We start from the raw sequence: 21,891 nt of genomic DNA, 5'->3' as shown, positions 1-21,891 counted from the left end.
TTTTCTATTCATTTTACAACTTCATCTCATCTCATCTCATTATCTCTAGCCGCTTTATCCTTCCACAGGGTCGCAGGCAAGCTGGAGCCTATCCCAGCTGACTACGGGCGAAAGGCGGGGTACACCCTGGACAAGTCGCCAGGTCATCACAGGGCTGACACATAGACACAGACAACCATTCACACTCACATTCACACCTACGGTCAATTTAGAGTCACCAGTTAACCTAACCTGCATGTCTTTGGACTGTGGGGGAAACCGGAGCACCCGGAGGAAACCCACGCGGACACGGGGAGAACATGCAAACTCCACACAGAAAGGCCCTCGCCGGCCCCGGGGCTCGAACCCAGGACCTTCTTGCTGTCAGGCGACAGCGCTAACCACTACACCACCGTGCCGCCCATTTTACAACTTATGGTGGTAAATAAAAGTGTGACTTTTCATGGAAAACACAAAATTGTCTGGGTGACCTCAAACTTTTGAACGGTAGTGTATGCATTCCTTTCTTATTTCTATTTTACTCCTTTCTTATTTTTATTTTACTGTTTTCTTTTAATATTTTACTGTTTTTTTCTTTTTATATTTATTATGTGGCGGCACGGTGGTGTAGTGGTCAGCGCTGTCACCTCACAGCAAGAAGGTCCGGGTTCGAGCCCCGTGGCCGGCGAGGGCCTTTCTGTGCGGAGTTTGCATGTTCTCCCCGTGTCCGCGTGTGTTTCCTCCGGGTGCTCCGGTTTCCCCCACAGTCCAAAGACATGCAGGTTAGGTTAACTGGTGACTCTAAATTGACCGTAGGTGTGAACGTGAGTGTGAATGTTTGTCTGTGTCTATGTGTCAGCCCTGTGATGACCTGGCGACTTGTCCAGGGTGTACCCCGCCTTTCGCCCGTAGTCAGCTGGGATAGACTCCAGCTTGCCTGCGACCCTGTAGAAGGATAAAGCGGCTAGAGATGATGAGATGAGATGAGATATTTATTATTGCACCGGCCGGAGAAGCACTGCAATTTCATTGTATACCTGATGTGCAATGACAATAAAGATTCTATTCTATACCACCATGCCACCCAATAAAGTTGAATCTAATCTAATCTAATCTAAATCTAAAAATCCACACAAGAACACAAGCAAGTGTGGACTTTAGAACAGACTTGAGCACTTCATTTCCCAGAATGCTGTTGGGCGAGCATGCGCACTCGGTCCTCAGCTTGTAAAAGGAGAACGATGATGTCAACTTTCATTCGGCTTGGATCAGTGCAGACACACATACACACACACCGGCCGGGTTTCTACATTCAGAAACAATGCAGTGTTTGGGAAGTGCGATGAATCAACATAGGAGGTAAATGTTGATATGCAGCTTGTGGTTGTTGTTGTTTTTGTAAATTCTTAATGATGTTTGTGTTTGTTTATGCATCAGTCTGTGTTCTTTCCATTCTGCTGTGAGCTCTATCACTATCATTTTCACTACTATCAGTGAGTGACTGGAGTCTGCCTGAACCTGTAAAGCATTAGTCTCTTTTAATTTAAACATGTTTTCTCCATTACATCAGCTTATCACCTATAAACCCAATGCTTTCATTTTATTCCAATCAGTTTCTAGCAAACAGATGACATAAAAGCACTGACTGATAATAAAACAAACTCTCCAGCAGCACTGCACCATTAATACAGAAAGACTGACATTCATGTGTCTGTTGCACCACCAAAAGAAGTGTTTTCCATGCAGTGGGTGTCCACGAGCTGGCGAGATTGGTGAAGGAAGATCTATCATCGTCTCTTTCTGCTGGAAAACCATCCAAAGCGTTAAACTGATGTTTGGTCCTGGTGCTTGTGTATTGGTTTGCAATGCTGAGTGTGGTTTCCGTGTTGTGTTCACGCCTTTAATGGGTTCAAAAGTCATACTGGGATTTAGTGTTCATACACTGGGTTTTCATCGACATAGTGGGATCGTGGTTGTTTCGTGAAGACGATGAGAACGATGCCTGTTAGGGAATACAGCTGTTATTAGGAACACCTGTATCCTGACTGTGGCATGGTTGATGGTACCAGATGGGTTGGTTTGAATGTTTTCAGAAACTGCTGATCTCCTGTAGCATTTATATACAGGGTGTTTAAAAAAATTTGATATTTCACAGTCTAATAACTTTGCCCATTGTCGTTCATCCATCCGTTATCTGTAGCCGCTTATCCTGTGCAGGGTTGCAGGCAAGCTGGAGCCTATCCCAGCTGACTATGGGTGAGCGGCGGGGTACACCCTGGACAAGTCGCCAGGTCATCGCAGGGCTGACACATAGACACAGACAAACATTCACACCTACGGTCAATTGAGAGCCACCAGTTAGCCTAACCTGCATGTTTTTGGACTGTGGAGGAAACCCACGCAGACACGGGAGAACATGCAAACTCTACACAGAAAGGCCCTCGTCGGCCGCTGGGCTCGAACCCAGGACTTTTCTGCTGTGAGGTGACAGCGCTAACCACTACACCACCGTGCCGCCCTAATTCTCACTCAGTTGACCTCAAGTTTTAGCAGCATGTGTAGAAACAAGTCAAATTTTTGTTTCATGTTTTTATCTTAAGTATAGAAATGCCATTCACTGGAAAAGAAAAGACGTTTTGCGTGTTAGAGTACGCTCGAACACGGTCGAACAAGACCGCAGTGTGCATTTGAGAGAGAATTCTCTAAAAATGCACCAACTTCAATGCAGATTTGGAAATGGCACAAAAAGTTCAAAGAGGAAGGCTGTCTGTGTGTCTCTGATTCTAATTTTGAGGAATAAATCTTATATTGCTCAACATTAAGCCTTTTCAGTTTCATTTGCCTAGACTATGTAGTTTCTGGGATATTTACATCTCAAATTATATCAAATTTTTTGAAACACCCTGTAGAATGGTAAGGAAAACAAAAAACATTCAGTGAGCAAGCAGGAATGCTTTATGATGAGAGATGTCTTCCTCTTCTTTAGTGTTCTGCTTGATGACAGGTCCGATCTGACAGCTTCAGCCCTCAGAGTTTCTTGGGAAGAATTTCCCGTTGCCTTCTACTGGATTATTATAGTGGTTTTCTCCTCTCAACCATTCACAGACAACTTTTAGAGTAGCCAGTTAACCTAACCGCATGACTTTGGACTGTGGGGGAAACCAGAGCACCCGGAGGAAACCCACGCAGACACGGGGAGAACATACAAACTCCACACAGAAAGGCCCCTGTCAGCCATTGGGCTTGAACCCAGAACCTTCTTCCTGTGAGGTGACAGTGCTAACCGCTACACCACCGTGCTGTCCAAGAGATGTCTATGCTAAGACATAATCCCTTTACAACCATGGTAAGCAGAAAAGCATCTCAGAACGCACATCAAGGTGGACGGGCTACAACGGCAGGAGTCCACATCAGGCTCTGTTCCTTTCAGCCAAGAAAAACTTGACAGGATGATAACGTGAGTACAGACTCACCAAAACTGCACAGCTGAAGATGGATCTCGTGGTCTTTTTTCCGATCTTCAGCTGTTTGCATTTAGAGAAGTTTAGCATTACATTTTCTTTTAATACACAAAGATGCATGCTGATGATGATGTATTAGATATCTCATCAAATATGTCAGTTATCTAATCAGCCTATCACAAGGCAGCAGTGCAATACATAAATTCCTAGAGATACAGGTCAAGAGCTTCAGTTAATGTTGACATCAGCCATCCAAATGCAGAAAAAATGTGATCTCTGTGACTAACTAGCCATGGCGTGGTTGTTGGTGCCAGAGTGATGGTTTCAGAAACTACTGATCTCGTGGGATTTTCTCACACAACAGTCTCTTGAGTTTATACAGAATGGTGGGAAAAACAAAACAAAAAAACCATCCTGTATGTGGAGGGTCTGCAGGCTGAAACACTTTGTTGATGAGAGATCAGAGGAGAAAGACCAGACTGGTCTGAGTTGACAGGACGTCTGTCGTCACTCAAATTAGCACTCTTTAGAACTGTAGTGAGCAGAAAAGCACCTTAGAACGCACAACACATCAAATCAGCTACAATAGCAGAAGCCCACATCAGGTTTCACTCCTGTCAGCCAAGAACAAGAATATGAGGCTATCATGGGCACAGGCTCACCCAAACTGGAAGAAGAACGGGTGATATAAATAAAATTCACGTTTGGCGGCACCGATCTCCGTTTCATAGCCCTCGGCCTCTCGCATAGCTAAGGTTATAGTGGGGGGCTAGTCCTCTGGTAACCGCAAGAGTTTGACTCCCCGCTCACATCTGTATTGCAGCATGCCTTGCCACATGGCACCATTTTTATGATGGTCTTTGGTATGACCCAACCATGAGTAGAACTCGCAATCTCCCAATCGAGAAGCAGACACACTAGGCCACTCGCCTATATAAAAAAAAAATTCATTCATTCATTCCCTCTTCCTCCTCATTGTCCAGTGCCAGGTTTCCCAAATGCATCATAACACAAAGATCATTGTTAAATGGTCGAACGAGCAGCACAATGAACACTCTCTCTCCTAGTTAAGATGCTCTTAGCGTTAAGAGACTTTTGGGAAACCTACCCCAGTTTGCCCATGCTAATCATCACTCGTATTATTATTTTTAGCATACAGAATGACTCCTCTGCTCCTTAATCGCATATTCAATACTGAAATCTCTCTTTGTCGTAAATGTTTAATTTCCCCTCTTTTTCCATTTAATATAATAATGTTAATTTGTAGACGTTAAGTAAATATCTCAAATTCATACTTTAGAAACCTGTGAAAAATGCTATAAATCCACCACTGTTGCACTGATTACGCCCCATTTGTTAGCATAAATATTGACATCATGTGAAACACATGATAAACATATTTAATAATGTCTTTACACAACACACCACGGTTTCAGGAATGTTTGTATATCGCTATACAGCATGTTGCAATATAATTGCAATATAGCACGCGTCACCCTGCAACGTGGATTAGTACTCCACCCATTCCATGTTTGTTTACCATGTGACTTTGTTCAGCCAAGCCTGAACTGTTTACACGCTCCGATTGTTTACTTTTTTTGACCCTTTTTCAAAAGAATATTGTTTGGAGTAACATAGGAGAGTCCATCCATTTTGCAAGCTCATCAAACTCTGATGATTAATATTTCACAAGAAGCACTCCCCATTCAGACATGTGGGTGAGATCTGTTTCTGCTGCAACTCCATTTCCTTATATCGATTCCTCTGCATGTCTTGTGCTCACATAAATCCCATGTCTTTGGATTTGTTTGACGACACAGAACTCCTGCATGCTGTGCTTGCTCTGATGGCGTAAATGAAGGCGTAGCCCATCGTTATTACGCAGTGTCCTGCCTGGTGGTCCAACCAACTCCTACTCTTACAATCACTCGGAGCAGGGCCTAGTGGGAGGCTGTACCAGTGCCTTGGCTCGGGCGAGCATTCAGCCCCCTTCCCTAAGGGCTTTTTTGCCAGAACGTTGTGTTTGTGAGGAGGCGGCGGCATTCCTTCAGTCAGAGAAATCGCAGGTCTCTTGCTCCAACAGCTAAACTGAACAAGCCCTCTAATTAGGAGGAGCAAGATAGTGATAACATGATGAGTGCAGAGGAACGGGGGAGTCTTTGTTGAACAGTAGACAAGCTCAGGCTGGCGATTCAGCACAGAATACACAGAATTGGCAGAGCTAAAGATAAACATGGTATCTTCTTAGCTGTGTGGTCTTGTATGTATTTTAAAGGCTTAATAATAATTTCAATTTATATCGTGCCTTTCACAAACAGGAATACACTTTCTAGACTAGAGGGGGGAAAAAAGACCTTATTCCAACCCCAATCCACACAAGAGACGTACCCTGTGTCAGAAATCGCTCCCTACTCACTATATAGGGCAGTATATAGTGAGGACGCCATTTTGTAGTGCTGTCCGAAACGATAATGAGGATTATTTACACCCGATATAGTGCACTCAAAGTATCCCACAATGCATCACGAAAAGTAGTGTACAACTGATGGTCACTAACCAAGCAATATATCCCATCATGCATTGCGGTCGCACTGAAAGAAATCAAGTCTCAAATTTGATTTAATAAAAGGCAGCGGCAAAGAAGAAAGTATTCAGCCTTGATTTAAAAAAACTGAAAGATGCAGGTACTTTATATTGATTAATGTGGGAAATACGCTCAGTATAATATGGATTTATCACAAAAATACATGCATGTATATTATTATTTTTGAAAACCCACCAGCCGACTGATCTGGCACGTTTTAATTGTGCGACAGTAATGATGTAAATACCAGCGCGACGGACTAGTGTCCGAAAGCTTTTTTTTTTCATTTTACCCATGAGCTCACTATATAGTCCTCCTATATAGTAATTCTCTATATAGGGAGTAGTGAACGAGTGAGCGATTTCGGACACAGGACTAATCGACTGAAAGCTTTGATCATGGCTTTTAAAGCCTCGCAGCTTTAATTTATTGATTAATTGACCTGTCACTACTGAGGTCAGCATGTTACACTTTTGTTAATCATGGACTAAGTAATCACACATTTTCCATAGTGAGAAAGCAATAGACTGAATCTAGTTGATATACTCCTCTTACTAAAGCAAATTCATTGCATTTTTGTTGACTTGGATGGAAGAGCACCAAAGCTCAACATTTGTGTGAGCATTTAAAGGTGCAATAGTCAGTTTTTCCCACATTTGTTACTAGTACAAATAATGTGGGAAAATACTTAGAAATTATTCAATATATATATATATATATGTATGTAAGCAAGCCATGGTCTCAACACAGATATTATTAAGCTTAGTGAATAAACAGTTTGGAAATGTTCTCTCCAGTCTGAAATTAGGCATATCAGACACTCGTTGGCCGTGCTGTGAAAATTGTGCATGCAGACGCTCATCTAAGTTTCTAAATCTGCCATTTTAACTCTTGAATGTTTTCTATCGTGAATACAGCCATTAAAAAGCTTCTCTGCGTTCAAAAAAAAATATTTCATTAAGATCTGTTCAGTACTTTGGGAGTAACGGTAGGTTGAAGTTGGTACGACAGAGTTCACTCTCTGCTCGCAGGATGTCGGGAAACTGCCGGTGCTTTTTGAGTCACGGGAAAGCAGTCAGGCTCTCGCTCTCTCTTCTGATCGGTTTCCGACTGGATTACCCGTGAATATCAATCAGATAACTTTTATAGGGATGTTCTCTCGCTCTCACTGTTTCTGATGAAGTATTCAGCAAAATTTTCCGTCAGCTAGTTTTGATGTTATGACTCACAGGAGACTTTGAAGTGAGTTTTCATAGCTTTACCTACTTATTTTTCAAATCAAACTGATTCATGTAAATAACTATTTTAGAATATAACTGTAGTTGTTTTGATGAAAAATATTGAGATCAGAATGATATTTTCAAAAACCGAAAGTCAGAAACGTGAGTGTCAATTTCAGTTCAATTAATTCGAATTGTTTACTGGATGTGGATCACGCAGATTTTCAAGGTTCGCCTTGCAAGCTCATCTCATCTCGTTATCTCTAGCCGCTTTATCCTGTTCTACAGGGTCGCAGGCAAGCTGGAGCCTATCCCAGCTGACTACGGGCGAAAGGCGGGGTACACCCTGGACAAGTCGCCAGGTCATCACAGGGCTGACGTATAGACACAGACAACCATTCACACTCACATTCACACCTACGGTCAATTTAGAGTCACCAGTTAACCTAACCTGCATGTCTTTGGACTGTGAGGGAAACCGGAGCACCCGGAGGAAACCCTCGCGGACACGGGGAGAACGTGCAAACTCCGCACAGCAAGGCCCTCACCCTGGCTACGGGGCTCGAACTTGGACCTTCTTGCTGTGAAGCGACAGCGCTAACCACTACACCATTGTGCCGCCACCCTTGCAAGCTGTGGATATATGTGCCGCCACCCTTGCAAGCCCTCTGGGTTGAGGTCAGTATTCAAGGCCGAGGTCATGGTATTTCACCATACGGACCGACCTTAAGCTGGTAAATATATTTATTTTTTTCTTTACCAAATTCTAACAGAAAACGAGAGCGCCCGAAAGGGAAAACTGAGCCGAGCCGCCATTTTGAATCCTCATTCACAGCTGTAATGCAAATTGCTTCCTCCTCGGTATACAAGTGCACTTCCATGGCAGGGGAAAAAAAAACATTATTTTGCCACCTATGTAGTCCCCTATTTATACAAAATTGAGTTATTCAGGATTCAGCCATGTTTTTCCTTGGCGTTAGCAAGTTACAGGTTTTTAGCTTTCTCCTGAAATGTTTTATTTCTTCTTCCTCAGGGTAGTAAAACTCGCTTTCGCTGTGAACACTGTCGTTATCGCTATCCATGCTGTAAAATTATTGCTATTCTCCTGAGAAATGCGAAAATAAGTGTTGAAAAAAATTGCTACTATGTTTGTTGTTGTGAATGAGCGAGTTGCCAGAGGTCCGTAACCGGGGTCCATACCGTAGGATACGGACCTGCTCGCTAGCCAATCAGAGCGCAGGATTTGATGGAAACCGGACCGCGAAAAAAAATGTATATTCTTTAATACCAACACTAGTAGGCCTTACTTTTGAGAAATATAAAGGCCTACAGAGCACAGAGGGTATTTAGAAATAATCTTTTATTACTTTTTTTATTGAGTGTACTGATTTAATGTTTAACCTAATTAACATAATACTAATTAAATACTAATTTGCATTTTTTAAACTAATTTTTCAAACTTTTTATTCAGTATACAATGTGCCTGCCAATTTCCATGTAAATATCTTGAAAAATAGAAAAGTTATTAAGAAAAAACATTTGATCTCATTGGTTAATGAGGCCCATTTTGGACCATGTGATCCTCATACAGAATATTACGGCAGCTTTCTAAAAATTAAGCCGTTTTTTTTCAATCTTTGATTTGTAGTATCTCAAGAACAGAGAAGCATTTTAATTTAGTAAAAAGTATGTTCTGCATTCAAGTCTGAATTCAATGACAGCGGTTTCAAGCAATTCGGATTGAATTAGAATTTTCACCCGATAGCGATGTTGACTGAAATGCTTGCTTATATTTGGATGGGCCTCTTAGTCATTATATCGATATGGTTCAATGTCCCTTCTCATCCTCAGAAATCATGATGAGATGAGCATTTGTAGAGCTGCAACGTGCCATTCAAGCAATTGAAATGTCCGGACTGCTTCAAAGTGATGTTATGATAGTCCTTGTGAATGGGAATTCTTGGGACCAGAGCTTTGTGTACATGTGCAGGAATGGGGGTGGGCTCAATGAGTTAAACAATTATTCAAATCTTATTCACTTACATGTATTTAACCTTCAGAGATCTAGATTGCAAAACTCGCACCTTTTAAAATACTGATTCCACAAAGAATGAGCATGTGTGGGTTGGGTAACACTGCCGCCTCCCAGCTCCAGACTCCTTGGTTTAATCCCGACTTTGGATTTTCTCTGCTTTCTCCAGTTTTTCTTACCTACCGAAAACAAGCCCCGGAGTCAACTGGCGGCTTTAATTTGCCTAAAAGTGAGAGTGAGTGTGCAAATGGATCCACTGTGACTCTTACCAGGAAGAAGCAGTTACTGATGATGAAGGAATGAGAGGGTATATCCTAGTACTCTGATCTAAAATGTATGAATGACCCAATATTCATGCTTATAAGAGACAAAGAAATGGGTGATGGTTCATTTCTTAGTCATGATGCAGTGAAGCAACAAATCCAAAGTTTCTTAGGACGTCATTTTTTTTGAATAAATGTCAAACCGTTCTAAAAACATTCAGCTTCTACTTCGATTGGTTCGATTTCATACTTGTTTGGTCTGAAATTTCACTGGGGTTTGGCCTGGATTGCCTAAAATGTTTTTAAATGCTGTTTTCAGATGTTTTGAGTGCTTTTTTTTAAAAATCATCTCGTTATCTCTAGCCGCTTTATCTTGTTCTACAGGGTCGCAGGCGAGCTGGAGCCTATCCCAGCTGACTACGGGCGAAAGGCGGGGTACACCCTGGACAAGTCGCCAGGTCATCACAGGGCTGACACATAGACACAGACAACCATTCACACTCACATTCACACCTACGGTCAATTTAGAGTCACCAGTTAACCTAACCTGCATGTCTTTGGACTGTGGGGGAAACCGGAGCACCCGGAGGAAACCCACGCGGACACGGGGAGAACATGCAAACTCCGCACAGAAAGGCCCTCGCCGGCCCCGGGGCTCGAACCCAGGACCTTCTTGCTGTGAGGCGACAGCGCTAACCACTACACCACCGTGCCGCCCAGGTTAATAATGCATACAAAAATAAAATTAAAAAGTCAATTAACCAAAATAATAATCATGATAAAATAAAATCTTAATAATTTTAAGTTGAGCTGCTGTAAGCCTCTTTAAAATAATGTGTCTTTTAAGTGTTGTTTTTTAAACTTTCCAAAATTTCCCTCTTTCCTTATATGTTCAGGTAGAATATTCCAAGTTGTAGGAGCAGCTGCTGTAAATGATCGATCTCCAAGCGTTCGCTTGAACTTAACTGTAGGGTCATGCAATACAATACTAGAATTGGACCTCAGATTATAACGCGTGCTCTGCCTAATGCATATGAGACTGCTTAAATATGCTGGGGCTAAATTATGAACTGCCTTAAAGGTGATAACAGCAATCTTATACTGGATTCTAAACCTAATGGGCAGCCAATGCAACGCATATAACACTGGTGATATATGACAATATCTAGACGTATAACTTCTAAGTCGCGCTGCTGAGTTTTGAAGACTCTGCAGCTTAGAAAGATGAACAGCTGGTACTCCATACAAGAGTCCAATCCAGTAATCAATTCGCGCCATAACCACCTCTACAGTAAGTGTGATCTCTAAGTGTGACTTTCACTGTAGCATGGGTGTTGGTTTGTGCCAAATGGACTGGTTTGGGTATTTCGGAAACTTCTGATCTCCTGGGGTTTTCACACACAACAGTCCCTAGAGTTTACATGGAATGGTGCGAAAACAAAAAAACATTGAGTGAGCGACAGTTCTGTGGGTGGAAACGCTTTGTTGATAATAGAGGTCAGAGGAAAATTTTTTTTTTTTTTGCCAGGAAGGACATAGCAACTCTTTACAACCGTGGTGAGCAGAAAAGCATCTCAGCATGCAACAGCAGAAGACCACATTGGGTTCCACTCCTGCAGCCAAGAACAGGAATCTTAGAATCAAGAGCAAGTTCATATTAAAGTGGCCACAGAGTACAAGTATTTAACTGTACTAAATCTAATATAAATATATATATTTTTTGAAACATTTATACAGCTTCCCTGCATTTTGGGCCATCTGTTGACCTTTCAGTGGGAAATGAGCAGTAACTGTGATGAAACCCTGAACAGTGCTGACAGACAGCCCGAACTCTCCAACATTGTGTAGGGTTGTGTGTAAACATTTACTCTTCTTCTTGCAGTCAGACTTACAGTGCTGTCATTGAGACGGCGTGTGCAGTTGTTAACCACATGACAGCTGGAGCGGTCTCTGGCTTTATTAATCTTGGTCTGTAAATCTTCCCAGGTTCAGTGCTGGTATGGAGATTTCTTTCTGTTAAACAGAGGAGTACTTTGGAAAACCGTAAGTTGTGTGCGTCACACTATTTGTTGGCACCGGAAAGGGGAAAAAAAAAATCTGAGGTGAAGGGTTGTGGTGTGTGTGAAAGGCCAATTTAATTAGTCAGGTGTTGAGTTACTCTGGCTTGTGCCCAACTGTTGCTGCATCAGTCACTCATGTTCGTAAATGAGGAGAAAGGCGAGACACCACTGGGAGTGATGATTATTTCCGCTCTTGATGGGGTGGTCGGGGACAGCTGGGATACACACGACAGCATAGTCCACCTCCTGCTCACACATCCATCAATAGTGGCATTAGTGGGAGTGCACCACCATTACAATGCTCTGAAGCAAGCAAGGCCAGAACCTGTGAGCATAAAATCTTTTATGTCTATTCCACCTGACTTTCAGATGCAACCAATATCGCAAAAAATTTTCTTTATCCTTTATGATCATGAATCATCTCGCATCTCTTTTGTATATATTTAAGTTATTCCACGAAATCGAGTCGTACATGAGCTGATAGCCGATGAGGCACGTAGCGCCGAGTCAGCTATAAGCCATGTACGATGAGATTGAGTGGAATAACTGTCTTATTGTATCCACTTTCACTGGATTTTGAGAAACGGAGCATTTTTATTTTTTTGCAAATTCGATAAATAAAAACTTCATACAAAACGTCCGACAAAATCATTTCCACTTAAACAAACTGGCGGAACGACAGTAGCAATTTGTGAAAAATGCTATCATAATTCTTGAAAAATAAAAAAGGTACGTTCTTACCATCAAATACTTTTTATTCCATATTTTGTTGCTTTTTTTTAATTTTATTTTTTTGTACGTTTTGGGCTTTTGTTTTTGAGTAGAGTTTTAATTCGTCCTCGGTTGGTTCAGCTACACGCTCCACCATTTTGTTTTTCTCTACTCATTTGTATATGAGCTGATACTCTAGTCTTATACCCCTTTTCCACCAAATCAGTTCCAGGGCTGGTTTGGGGCCAGTGCTGGTGCTGGTTCACAACTCGTTCAACTTGCGAGCCAGCTGAGAACCAGTTTGCTTTTCCATAGCTCGCGGTGCTAAGGGAAGCCACGTCATTACGTCGCTGTATACGTCAGTTACGTCGCTACGTTTGCATAAACCTTGGCGCAAATATCGAAGCAAAAACAACACGGAAGAAGCAGCAACAACAACAATAATAATGCATGACTTTGCATTTGTACAGCTGCTGCTTCTCGTCGCTTAAAAATGGCGATCTTTCGCGGTCTTATTGTTGTTGGTCTTAACAACTCCGCCCCCCCGCTGACGTAAGCGGTTCTTTCCTCTGGCCCAGCAGAGAGTTGGTGCTAGCCTGGAACCGTTTTTTCTGACCCCAGAGCCAGTTCTTTGTCAGTGGAAACAGAAAACCCGGTTCCAAACTAAGCCCTGGCCCCGAACCAGCCCTGGAACTGCTTTGGTGGAAAAGGGGCAATAGAGTAGCCAATCGGAGCGCACGATTGCTCATATCCAGTGAATGTGGATAGAATTAATAATTGCTTATAATTTTCTTTCCTTCTTCATATGCTCTCCATTTTAATCGCTGCCTTCTCAGATAATCTTGGCACATATTGAAAATAATGTAATCGTCAGTACTTTTACTTTAGTTCTTTTCTTTTACCTCTGAATATCCCTGTCTGGTAAAAAGCTATTTAGAAATAGGATTTTTGCAGAATACATGGACGCACTGCAAAAAATGATGTCTTAGCAAGTGAAAATATCTTGAAAATAGTTGAACCGATCGAGCACTTCCTATTAGAAGAATACAAAACACCAATTCTGAGATTATTAAGCCTAGTTCTAGATGGCAGCCAACTTATTCTAAGATGTCTTATCAAGTGAAAATATCTGTCCATGCAGCAAGGTAATTTTCTCCTCAAATTCAGTTTTCAATTTTTTGCATTGTGCTCAAGAGTATGCCTTCTCATTTTGAAGTGGTTTTAGAGGGTCTCCTCTAGTTAGGGTCCAGTACTGTTCCTGAGATCCAGTATTACTATTGGGGTTATCTCCACCTTTCTGTGGAAGTGTATGGGGCACAATTACAGTTTTTGTTTCTTTGACTTCTTTTGGCCTGGATAAGAAACCCTTTGGTTCAGGGCTTATGAGAGATCATGGCATGGTAATGCATTGCAGCGGGAGGCAAAGAGCCTTTTTGGTTCTGCCAAGCTTTGTGAGATTGGGTCCCACCCAACCGGCAATGACAATGGGCCTGTGTGGCCGTTTGAATGTCCTATTCTCTGACTGTTGTGGTTCACTTGGAGCACACAATGGTCTCATTTAACATAATTTATTTTCCGAGGCCCTGCTTGTCACCAATCCGGTCCCGTTTGCCCCTTCCAGCATTGCCCCTGCACCTGATATTTCAATACTGATGACTCGGCAATCTACGGTCCCTGTCGTGTGCAGGCTTAGTGGTTACAGTAGGAGTCTGCATACATACAGGAGCAGTCAGATATGGCTTTGTTTTTGTTTTTCTCCTTTGCTGTGGTGGTAAGAAGATTTATGTGCATGGTCTGGTGACTGTAATTACCTCTGATCTCTCTGCCCCTCCTCATGTTTCTCTTTCTTTTTTTTCCCTTATTGCTGTTGTTCTGGTCTCTCGTCATCATCTGCGTTGCCTGGTAGGGAATTATTAACCTTCTCATCCACCCTGGATGCTTGCAAAAGTACTGTAGGCTGAGATTATGGACCAAACATGTTAAGACAACAAAAATATACAGGTTATACCAAAATATTACTGGCTTCTGAATTCAGCAATCAGTTCTTCAAGGTGCGGCCATGAGGAATAGCAACTATATGAGAACTTGAGAACAGTGGTGCTGCAGTAGCTTTCTCGATGAGGGGTGGAAAGGTGAAATGTGTATTCCTGTGTAACTGAGAGCAAGGAATCCTCAGCCTCTGCTGGTGTTGGGTTTCCAGGTTTGGACATCGAGACGCATTTATTGTTAAGGATATTTAGTAAAGTATGGCTTTGTGGTTGTGATTCTAGCAGCAGGGTATTCACCTCCCCATGGTCCTCAGTGCACTGAAATCTCCTCACAGGCCCCTTGACCTACCCTATTTCTCTTGGGTCAAGGATCAGGTCATTCTCTGACTGCGTTTGAATTGAAGAATTTTCTTAATTGATGAAAGGCTGCTGCTGGTGGCCCGGTCCCACAACACCGGTAACTATAACTCTACCTACCTCTGCCTGAGTTTAGTTCCAGTCTGGAGCGGTCACACCATAACTATAATCCCGACTAGAATATCAGTTGGTCCTGCCACTCTGGAAAATAAATGCATGCAATTTAGGAATAGTCATGGAAGTTTTTTCCACATTATTCCAGGTCATACTGTACAGCTTGGACTTCAAAACAACCCATGCACGCACTCTGGTGGTTCACAAAATATGGATCGGTCACAGATTACGGAAATAGAATTTAAATAAAAAAAGGATACAAAATACGGCGTGGTTACGGATTTTAATACGGATGCATCGCGATGCTAATTTATGGATTGGTCACAGACGTTTCAGTATATTACAGTTTGGTTACAGATTTCATACAGATGATGCATCATGGAGGCAAAATTAAGAAGTCTATAAAACAAATGTTTGGACTGCCGAAGTTCATAATTAAAATATCTTGCCTGCATTTATGTTTATTATTAATTTACTACTGATATATTTCATGGAAAATTATATATCCATGAATAAAAGATCCGTACTTTGCATTATTATTATTATTATTATTATTATTATTATTATTTTATTTTTTATTTTCCGTGAATCCGTATTCCGTGACTTCATGATGCAACAAGGATGTACAAAGATGCCCGGGTAAAATGGCACGTGCTCAGACAACGCCATATGCAGCGTTGCAGTCGAGTCACTAAACCTCGAGTCCGAGTCCAGTCTCGAGTCCCCAGTGTTCAAGTCAAGCCTTTCCCATACATTTGTTTGTGAGAACAGTATGTTTTTGGCCTTTAAAGACATTTAAGTGTTTTAATCTACATAAAACTAGTGTCGATTCAAGAATAAATTACATTTATCACGTATATTGTTAATTTTGTGTAGCATTGTGATGAACTTTTTATTTAAGAGATTATTATTATTATTATTATTATTATTATTATTATTATTTATTTAGGCACGGTGGTGTAGTGGTTAGCGCTGTCGCCTCACAGCAAGAAGGTCCGGGTTCGAGCCCCGTGGCCGGCGAGGGCCTTTCTGTGCGGAGTTTGCATGTTGTCCGCGTGGGTTTCCTCCGGGTGCTCCGGTTTCCCCCACAGTCCAAAGACATGCAGGTTAGGTTAACTGGTGACTCTAAATTGACCGTAGGTGTGAATGTGAGTGTGAATGGTTGTCTGTGTCTGTGTCAGCCCTGTGATGACCTGGCGACTTGTCCAGGGTGTACCCCGCCTTTCGCCCGTAGTCAGCTGGGATAGGCTCCAGCTTGCCTGCGACCCTGTAGGACAGGATAAAGCGGCTAGAGATGATGAGATGAGATGAGATTTATTTATTTATTTATTTTAAAATTTTTTACGTTGTATAATGCAATACAGTAAACTCATGGGCGCTGCCATTTTGGGTTTTTTAGTGATATTCATCACCGGTCCATGTGTTTTGTTGTTGTTTCCAGCTCGCTCACTGTTGGTTCAATCAGCTTGAAACTCCTGATTCCCAGCTAGTGGTTGAATCTGTCATGTTGACTTGATTTTCCAATAAAATCGGCTGAGCACTTTCCTGTCTAGTGCTTGTGAAGGATCGGCTCACTGAGGAAAATTTTGTATCCTTCCTAAAAATCAATGATTTTCCTTTTCATGGAGAAATAATGAGACTGTTTAAATATCAGTAATACTGTTTTGAAGAGAATTAACAAAAGTTTGACCCTTTTATACACTGCGCATTCGAGCACCATTGTCATTAGTCATGCTTGGTGTCGATAATTTAAAGTGAACATACCCGCTAAATTCTGGCTTTTATGTTTAAACACAAAGGATGGACCAATTTCACTGATTTATATTGCTTTTACAAGTAGACTGCCTTTCAATTTAATAAAATCGGTGAAATTTAGTAGCCTCTGAAATTTGGTCATTGTGATTTTATATATGTTTATTTCTATAATATGTTTATAAAAAACCCAGGCCATTCTGTGGCTGGGAAGTTATTTAATTTGAGGGGATTCCCTCGCAAATAATCTGCATGAAATCGCTCGCTTTGCGCAGTCAAGCAGACAGAGGAAGTCCGTGTGCGCATGCTCAGGTTTACCTTCTTCTTTTGGGTTTTACAGCAGCTGGCATCCAGTGTTGCATTACTGTCATCTACAGGTTTACCTTGACCGTGCACTGACAGTTCCATCATTCTGTCGCTAAACGAATAGCTGATCACACAGAGGTGCTCGCTGACCGCTGATATTTATTAGCTTGGTCCTGCGTTTCGTTTCCTTCTCAACATAACGTCTTTTCTTCTCGCTTTCCGTTACTGTAGTGGGTCTTTCACGTTTCATTCGCACACTCACGTCCTCCATTTTTCTCTCCTGTTTCAAATTTGTATCCCACAATGCCTTGCGTGAACAGGGAAAGCCCACCACGTGATGTAGTATCTCGAATTGGGTCATGGTGAAGCAGGAAGAAATAGCGGCGAATTTAGGGCCACATGGCACTAAATTCATTAATTGTTCAATTAAAAAAAAAAAAAAGCCTAATAAAATTGAAAGTCTGTGATTCGAATTCAGTAGCTTTCGGTCCACTAAACAAAAATAATTGGGTGTCGGGGAAAAAGTCTTTTTATGACCTACACTTGAAAAATCTGAAAGGTAGTCTAGCGTTAAAGTGCATATCACGGGTAAATTCAGGAGCAAGATCAATGTAATTCTCCTATTTTATATTAAACTTTGGTCAAATATCTGTCACATTTCTGCATTCTCTGCAATTTTTTTTACCTTGCGCAATACCAGAAAAATTCATTTGAAATCAAGCCATTTGAGGCGAATTGGTCTGCCTCTGAGAAAACTTGGCATTTGGATTTCCCAGCAAACATTGATTTTCATGACATCACGTGCGGGATGCCTCCCTCTGAATCCTACGTCAGCGCTGGTTTGTTTATGAGAAAACGACCTGGTGGTTTTCTGCAAATTTCTTTATCGTGTAATTATTAAAATGGTTAACAGATGTATTGTAGGAGGGTGTAGCAACACCAATTTTGATGGGATTAGTACTCATCGTTTCCCAAAAGACCGGACAACGAGAGCGAAATGGGAGCGCTTGGTCTACACAGGCTGTGCACTGAAACCATGCAAAGCTCACCCAGCCTGCTGGTGCTTCCACAGGTAACGTCACAAATCTGGCTCCAGACTCCCTTGGGATTTCTCCAGACGTGTTTTGTTATTTTATTTTTTTCTGCTGTAGACAGATGGCCTTGTGCAGAATTACCCTTCTGGATGAGTGTGCAAAGGGACATTCTTTCATTAAAAAAAAAAACTAATTTGGTCCAGGATATGCACTTTAAGGTACAAAGCACTTAAGTTGTCTACTGGTAGTGTGCATGAGGTAAGGGTTAAGGCTAGAAAACTATTATACCTAGAAGGGTAATTGCAGTATACTTCAAAACTAAAAGGTGAACTAGATGTATATAACCAGTAACTAATAGTATATTTCCAATATGCTATAAAGTCTACTTTTATAAACTAAAAAGTGGACTAGAAATGTGTAACGAGTAAACAAATAGTATATTTCCAGTATACTACAAAGTATACTTTAGTAAAGTAAAAAGTGGACTAGAAGTATAAAACTCAATATATTTCCAGTATACTATGAAGTATGCTTTTGTAAACTAAAGAGTGGACTACAAGTATAGAACTAGTAAACTATTAGTATAAAAGTTTACTTGTGGTATACTAGCAGTACAGAATAAAAAATACTAGTTGTATACTCGGTGTACTTCTCTTAGACTTGAAGTATTCTTTTGATAAACTAAAAGTGGGCCAGTTTAGTCCCAAGAAGTATCAGATTAGTTTACTTACAAGTATACTGTAAGTACAGTGGTGCTTGAAAGTTTGTGAACCCTTTAGAATTTTCTATATTTCTGCATAAATATGACCTAAAACATTATCAGATTTTCACACAAGTCCTAAACGTAGATAAAGAGAACCCAGTTAAACAAATGAGACAAAAAGATTATACTTGGTCATTTATTTATTGAGGAAAATGATCCAATATTACATATTTGTGAGTGGCAAAAGTATGTGAACCTTTGCTTTCAGTATCTGGTGTGACCCCCTTGTGCAGCAATAACTGCAACTAAACATTTCCGGTAACTGTTGATCAGTTCTGCACACCGGCTTGGAGGAATTTTAGCCCATTCCTCCATGCAGAACAGCTTCAACTCTGGGATGTTGGTGGGTTTCCTCACATGAACTGCTTGCTTCAGGTCCTTCCACAACATTTCGATTGGATTAAGGTCAGGACTTTGACTTGGCCATTCCAAAACATTAACTTTATTCTTCTTTAACCATTCTTTGGTAGAACAACTTGTGTGCTTAGGGTCGTTGTCTTGCTGCATGACCCACCTTCTCTTGAGATTCAGTTCATGAACAGATGTCCTGACATTTTCCTTCAGAATTCGCTGGTATAATTCAGAATTCATTGTTCCATCAATGATGGCAAGCCGTCCTGGCCCAGATGCAGCAAAACAGGACCAAACCATGATACTACCACCACCATGTTTCACAGATGGGATAAGGTTCTTGTGCTGGAATGCAGTGTTTTCTTTTCTCCAAACATAACACTTCTCATTTAAACCAAAAGGTTCTATTTTGGTCTCATCCGTCCACAAAACATTTTTCCAGCAGCTTTCTGGCTTGTCCACGTGATCTTTAGCAAACTGCAGATGAGCAGCAATGTTCTTTTTGGAGAGCAGTGGCTTTCTCTTTGCAACCCTGCCATGCACACCATTGTTGTTCAGTGTTCTCCTGATGGTGAACTCATGAACATTAACATTAGCCAATGTGAGAAAGGCCTTCAGTTGCTTAGAAGTTACCCCGGGGTCCTTTGTGACCTCGCCGACTATTACACGCCTTGCTCTTGGAGTGATCTTTGTTGGTCAACCACTCCTGGGGGGATAGCAATGGGCTTGAATTTCCTCCATTTGTACACAATCTGTCTGACTGTGGATTGGTGGAGTCCAAACTCTTTAGAGATGGTTTTGTAACCTTTTTCAGCCTGATGAGCATCAACAACGCTTTTTCTGAGATCCTCAGAAATCTCCTTTGTTCGTGCCATGATACACTTCCACAAACATGTCTTGTGAAGATCAGACTTTGATAGATCCCTGTTCTTTAAATAAAACAGGGTGCCCACTCACACCTGATTGTCATCCCATTGATTGAAAACACTCGACTCTAATTCCACCTTCAAATTAACTGCTAATCCTAGAGGTTCACATACTTTTGCCATTCACAGATATGTAATATTGGATCATCTTCCTCAATAAATAAATGACTAAGTATAATCTTTTTGTCTCATTTGTTTAACTGGGTTCTTTTTATCTACTGTTAGGACTTGTGTGAAAATCTGATGATGTTTTAGGTCATATTTATGCAGAAATATAGAAAATTCTAAAGGGTTCACAAACTTTCAAGCACCACTGTACATTGATATCAGTATACTTGGTACACAAAAGTATACTTAAGGAAATGTACTTTATACTTAAGTATACTTCTTTTTGATAAGGGTTGTCAGCACTGTTGTGGCTGATCAGACAAGACAAGGCACCGAACCAAAGAAAACAGTTATCGTCATCTTCCTTTGAAGCATTGTGCTGCAGTACAGTATGCCAGGAAAGCTCAGGAAGGCTCCGACACCCTCAGTCATGACAGAAAAGTGGGGAAAGAGGGACATGGGTATGGGTTCGGTGTGATGGAAAGAGGCTCATTTTGGAGATTCTTCTCATAATTGACTACATGCATAGGTGTAGAAAGGGTACAAAAGCCCACTGTGTCCTAATGGAGAGTTTAAAAGGTACCACTTATCCCAGTTGTTTTCAGTGGAGTTATTTTTCAAGGTGTGTTGCAGTTGACATGAGGCTTTGTTTAGACTCCCTGCTTTCTTGGCAGGTCTAAACCAAATCTTCTTAATAAATGAAAGTAGCACTTGTTCTTCAGAGACTGCTATTGGCACACAACTACATTCCACTGCTGTATCAGACCTGTCAGCCAGAATCTCCTGAAAGACCTTTAGTTACGTCTCGGCAGAGAATTAGGGCCTGTCCAATTCCATCATCGTTCAGTCTTTCTGCCATACAGCACATCCTCGTCAATCGTCATGCTATCTGTGCGTGTATTTTTCCACTGCTGTTCTTTCGTTGCTTGCATCTGATAACATGGCCTGCGCATTATAACTAGAGAAGCCGTGGTGAACTGGGCGGGCCAGTGCAAGCCTTTGGTGGAATATCTAATGCCACCACACATCATTAGAAGTGCAGTTTATGGCTTAGTTTTGGAAACTTGAAATTCAAGTATTGTTCTTTGTCTGACTGTGTGTCCTAAAGCAGGTAAAAACAGAGGGTGAAATGAAGAAAAGAAATGAGTGCAAGTGTGGAGGCAAAGTTCAGCTGTCAGGAGGATCTGTAAAGAAATATGGAAATTATCTTTCTGACCTGTGTTTGAGAGGCCCATGTTTTATCTTTCCTGAATGCGGTGAGTACAGACTGTCAGGCACCCCCTTAGTTTGAAAAGCAGGATTTTAAGGTCAGAAGAGCTCTTTTAAATAATCATTATCTTTCCCACTAATGGCAAACAGTTTTAAGTTAAAGCAAAAAAAGAAAAATTTATGGTGTTTTAAATTGTAGGTGTCTTTGCAGTCTCTCAAGTTCCATCAAACACTGGTTGTGGTTCTAATTAAGCAAGTAAGGTCCAATAAAAATTTTCAAACGATACTATCGGCTCGTTCTGATTCACCAAAGAGCTGATATTGGTCTTACGAGTACTCATTTTTGGCATGGCATCACCTTTCAGTGTAAACGTGACGCTTTACAAATGACTAAATGCTATATCCGATCCAGTGTCCGTGTTGCGAGAACATAGCCAAGTTTGACAGTGTACTATTTCTGATATCGGTGCTCGAACGCTGCTCGGATTCCAATCCAATCAGTTCCACGGTGAAATTGTATCAGTTCCAGATGTCTTCATAAAACTCAACATGGATAGAATTGAGACCAAGTGAAATGATGTCACCGCAAAATCGAGTCCAGCCACAGTTAATGACTCCAGATAGAAGACCAGGCAAGCTTTTTTACTTCTTATTGAAATGCTTCCTGGGTCAG

General features: G+C 41.4%; 1 protein-coding gene across 2 annotated transcripts in view; it reads left to right on the top strand.

The window, feature by feature from the left end:
• The first annotated feature begins 1,230 nt into the window (after positions 1–1,230).
• Positions 1,231–21,891, top strand: part of daam1b (dishevelled associated activator of morphogenesis 1b) — a 196,062-nt gene continuing 175,401 nt past the window's right edge. The window contains exons 1-2 of one of the 2 annotated variants that reach the window (XM_060917727.1): positions 1,231–1,338; positions 21,118–21,265. The gene's annotated coding sequence lies outside the window, so the exon portion shown is untranslated. The remainder of the gene's footprint in view (positions 1,339–21,117; positions 21,266–21,891) is intronic. The other variant, XM_060917728.1, reaches the window with a different exon arrangement.

This window comes from Neoarius graeffei, chromosome 3 (assembly GCF_027579695.1).
Source record: "Neoarius graeffei isolate fNeoGra1 chromosome 3, fNeoGra1.pri, whole genome shotgun sequence".
In the NCBI taxonomy this organism is placed as follows: Eukaryota; Metazoa; Chordata; class Actinopteri; order Siluriformes; family Ariidae; genus Neoarius; species Neoarius graeffei.
Note: the sequence above shows the minus strand (reverse complement) of the source record. Positions and strands in the feature narration are given on the sequence as shown.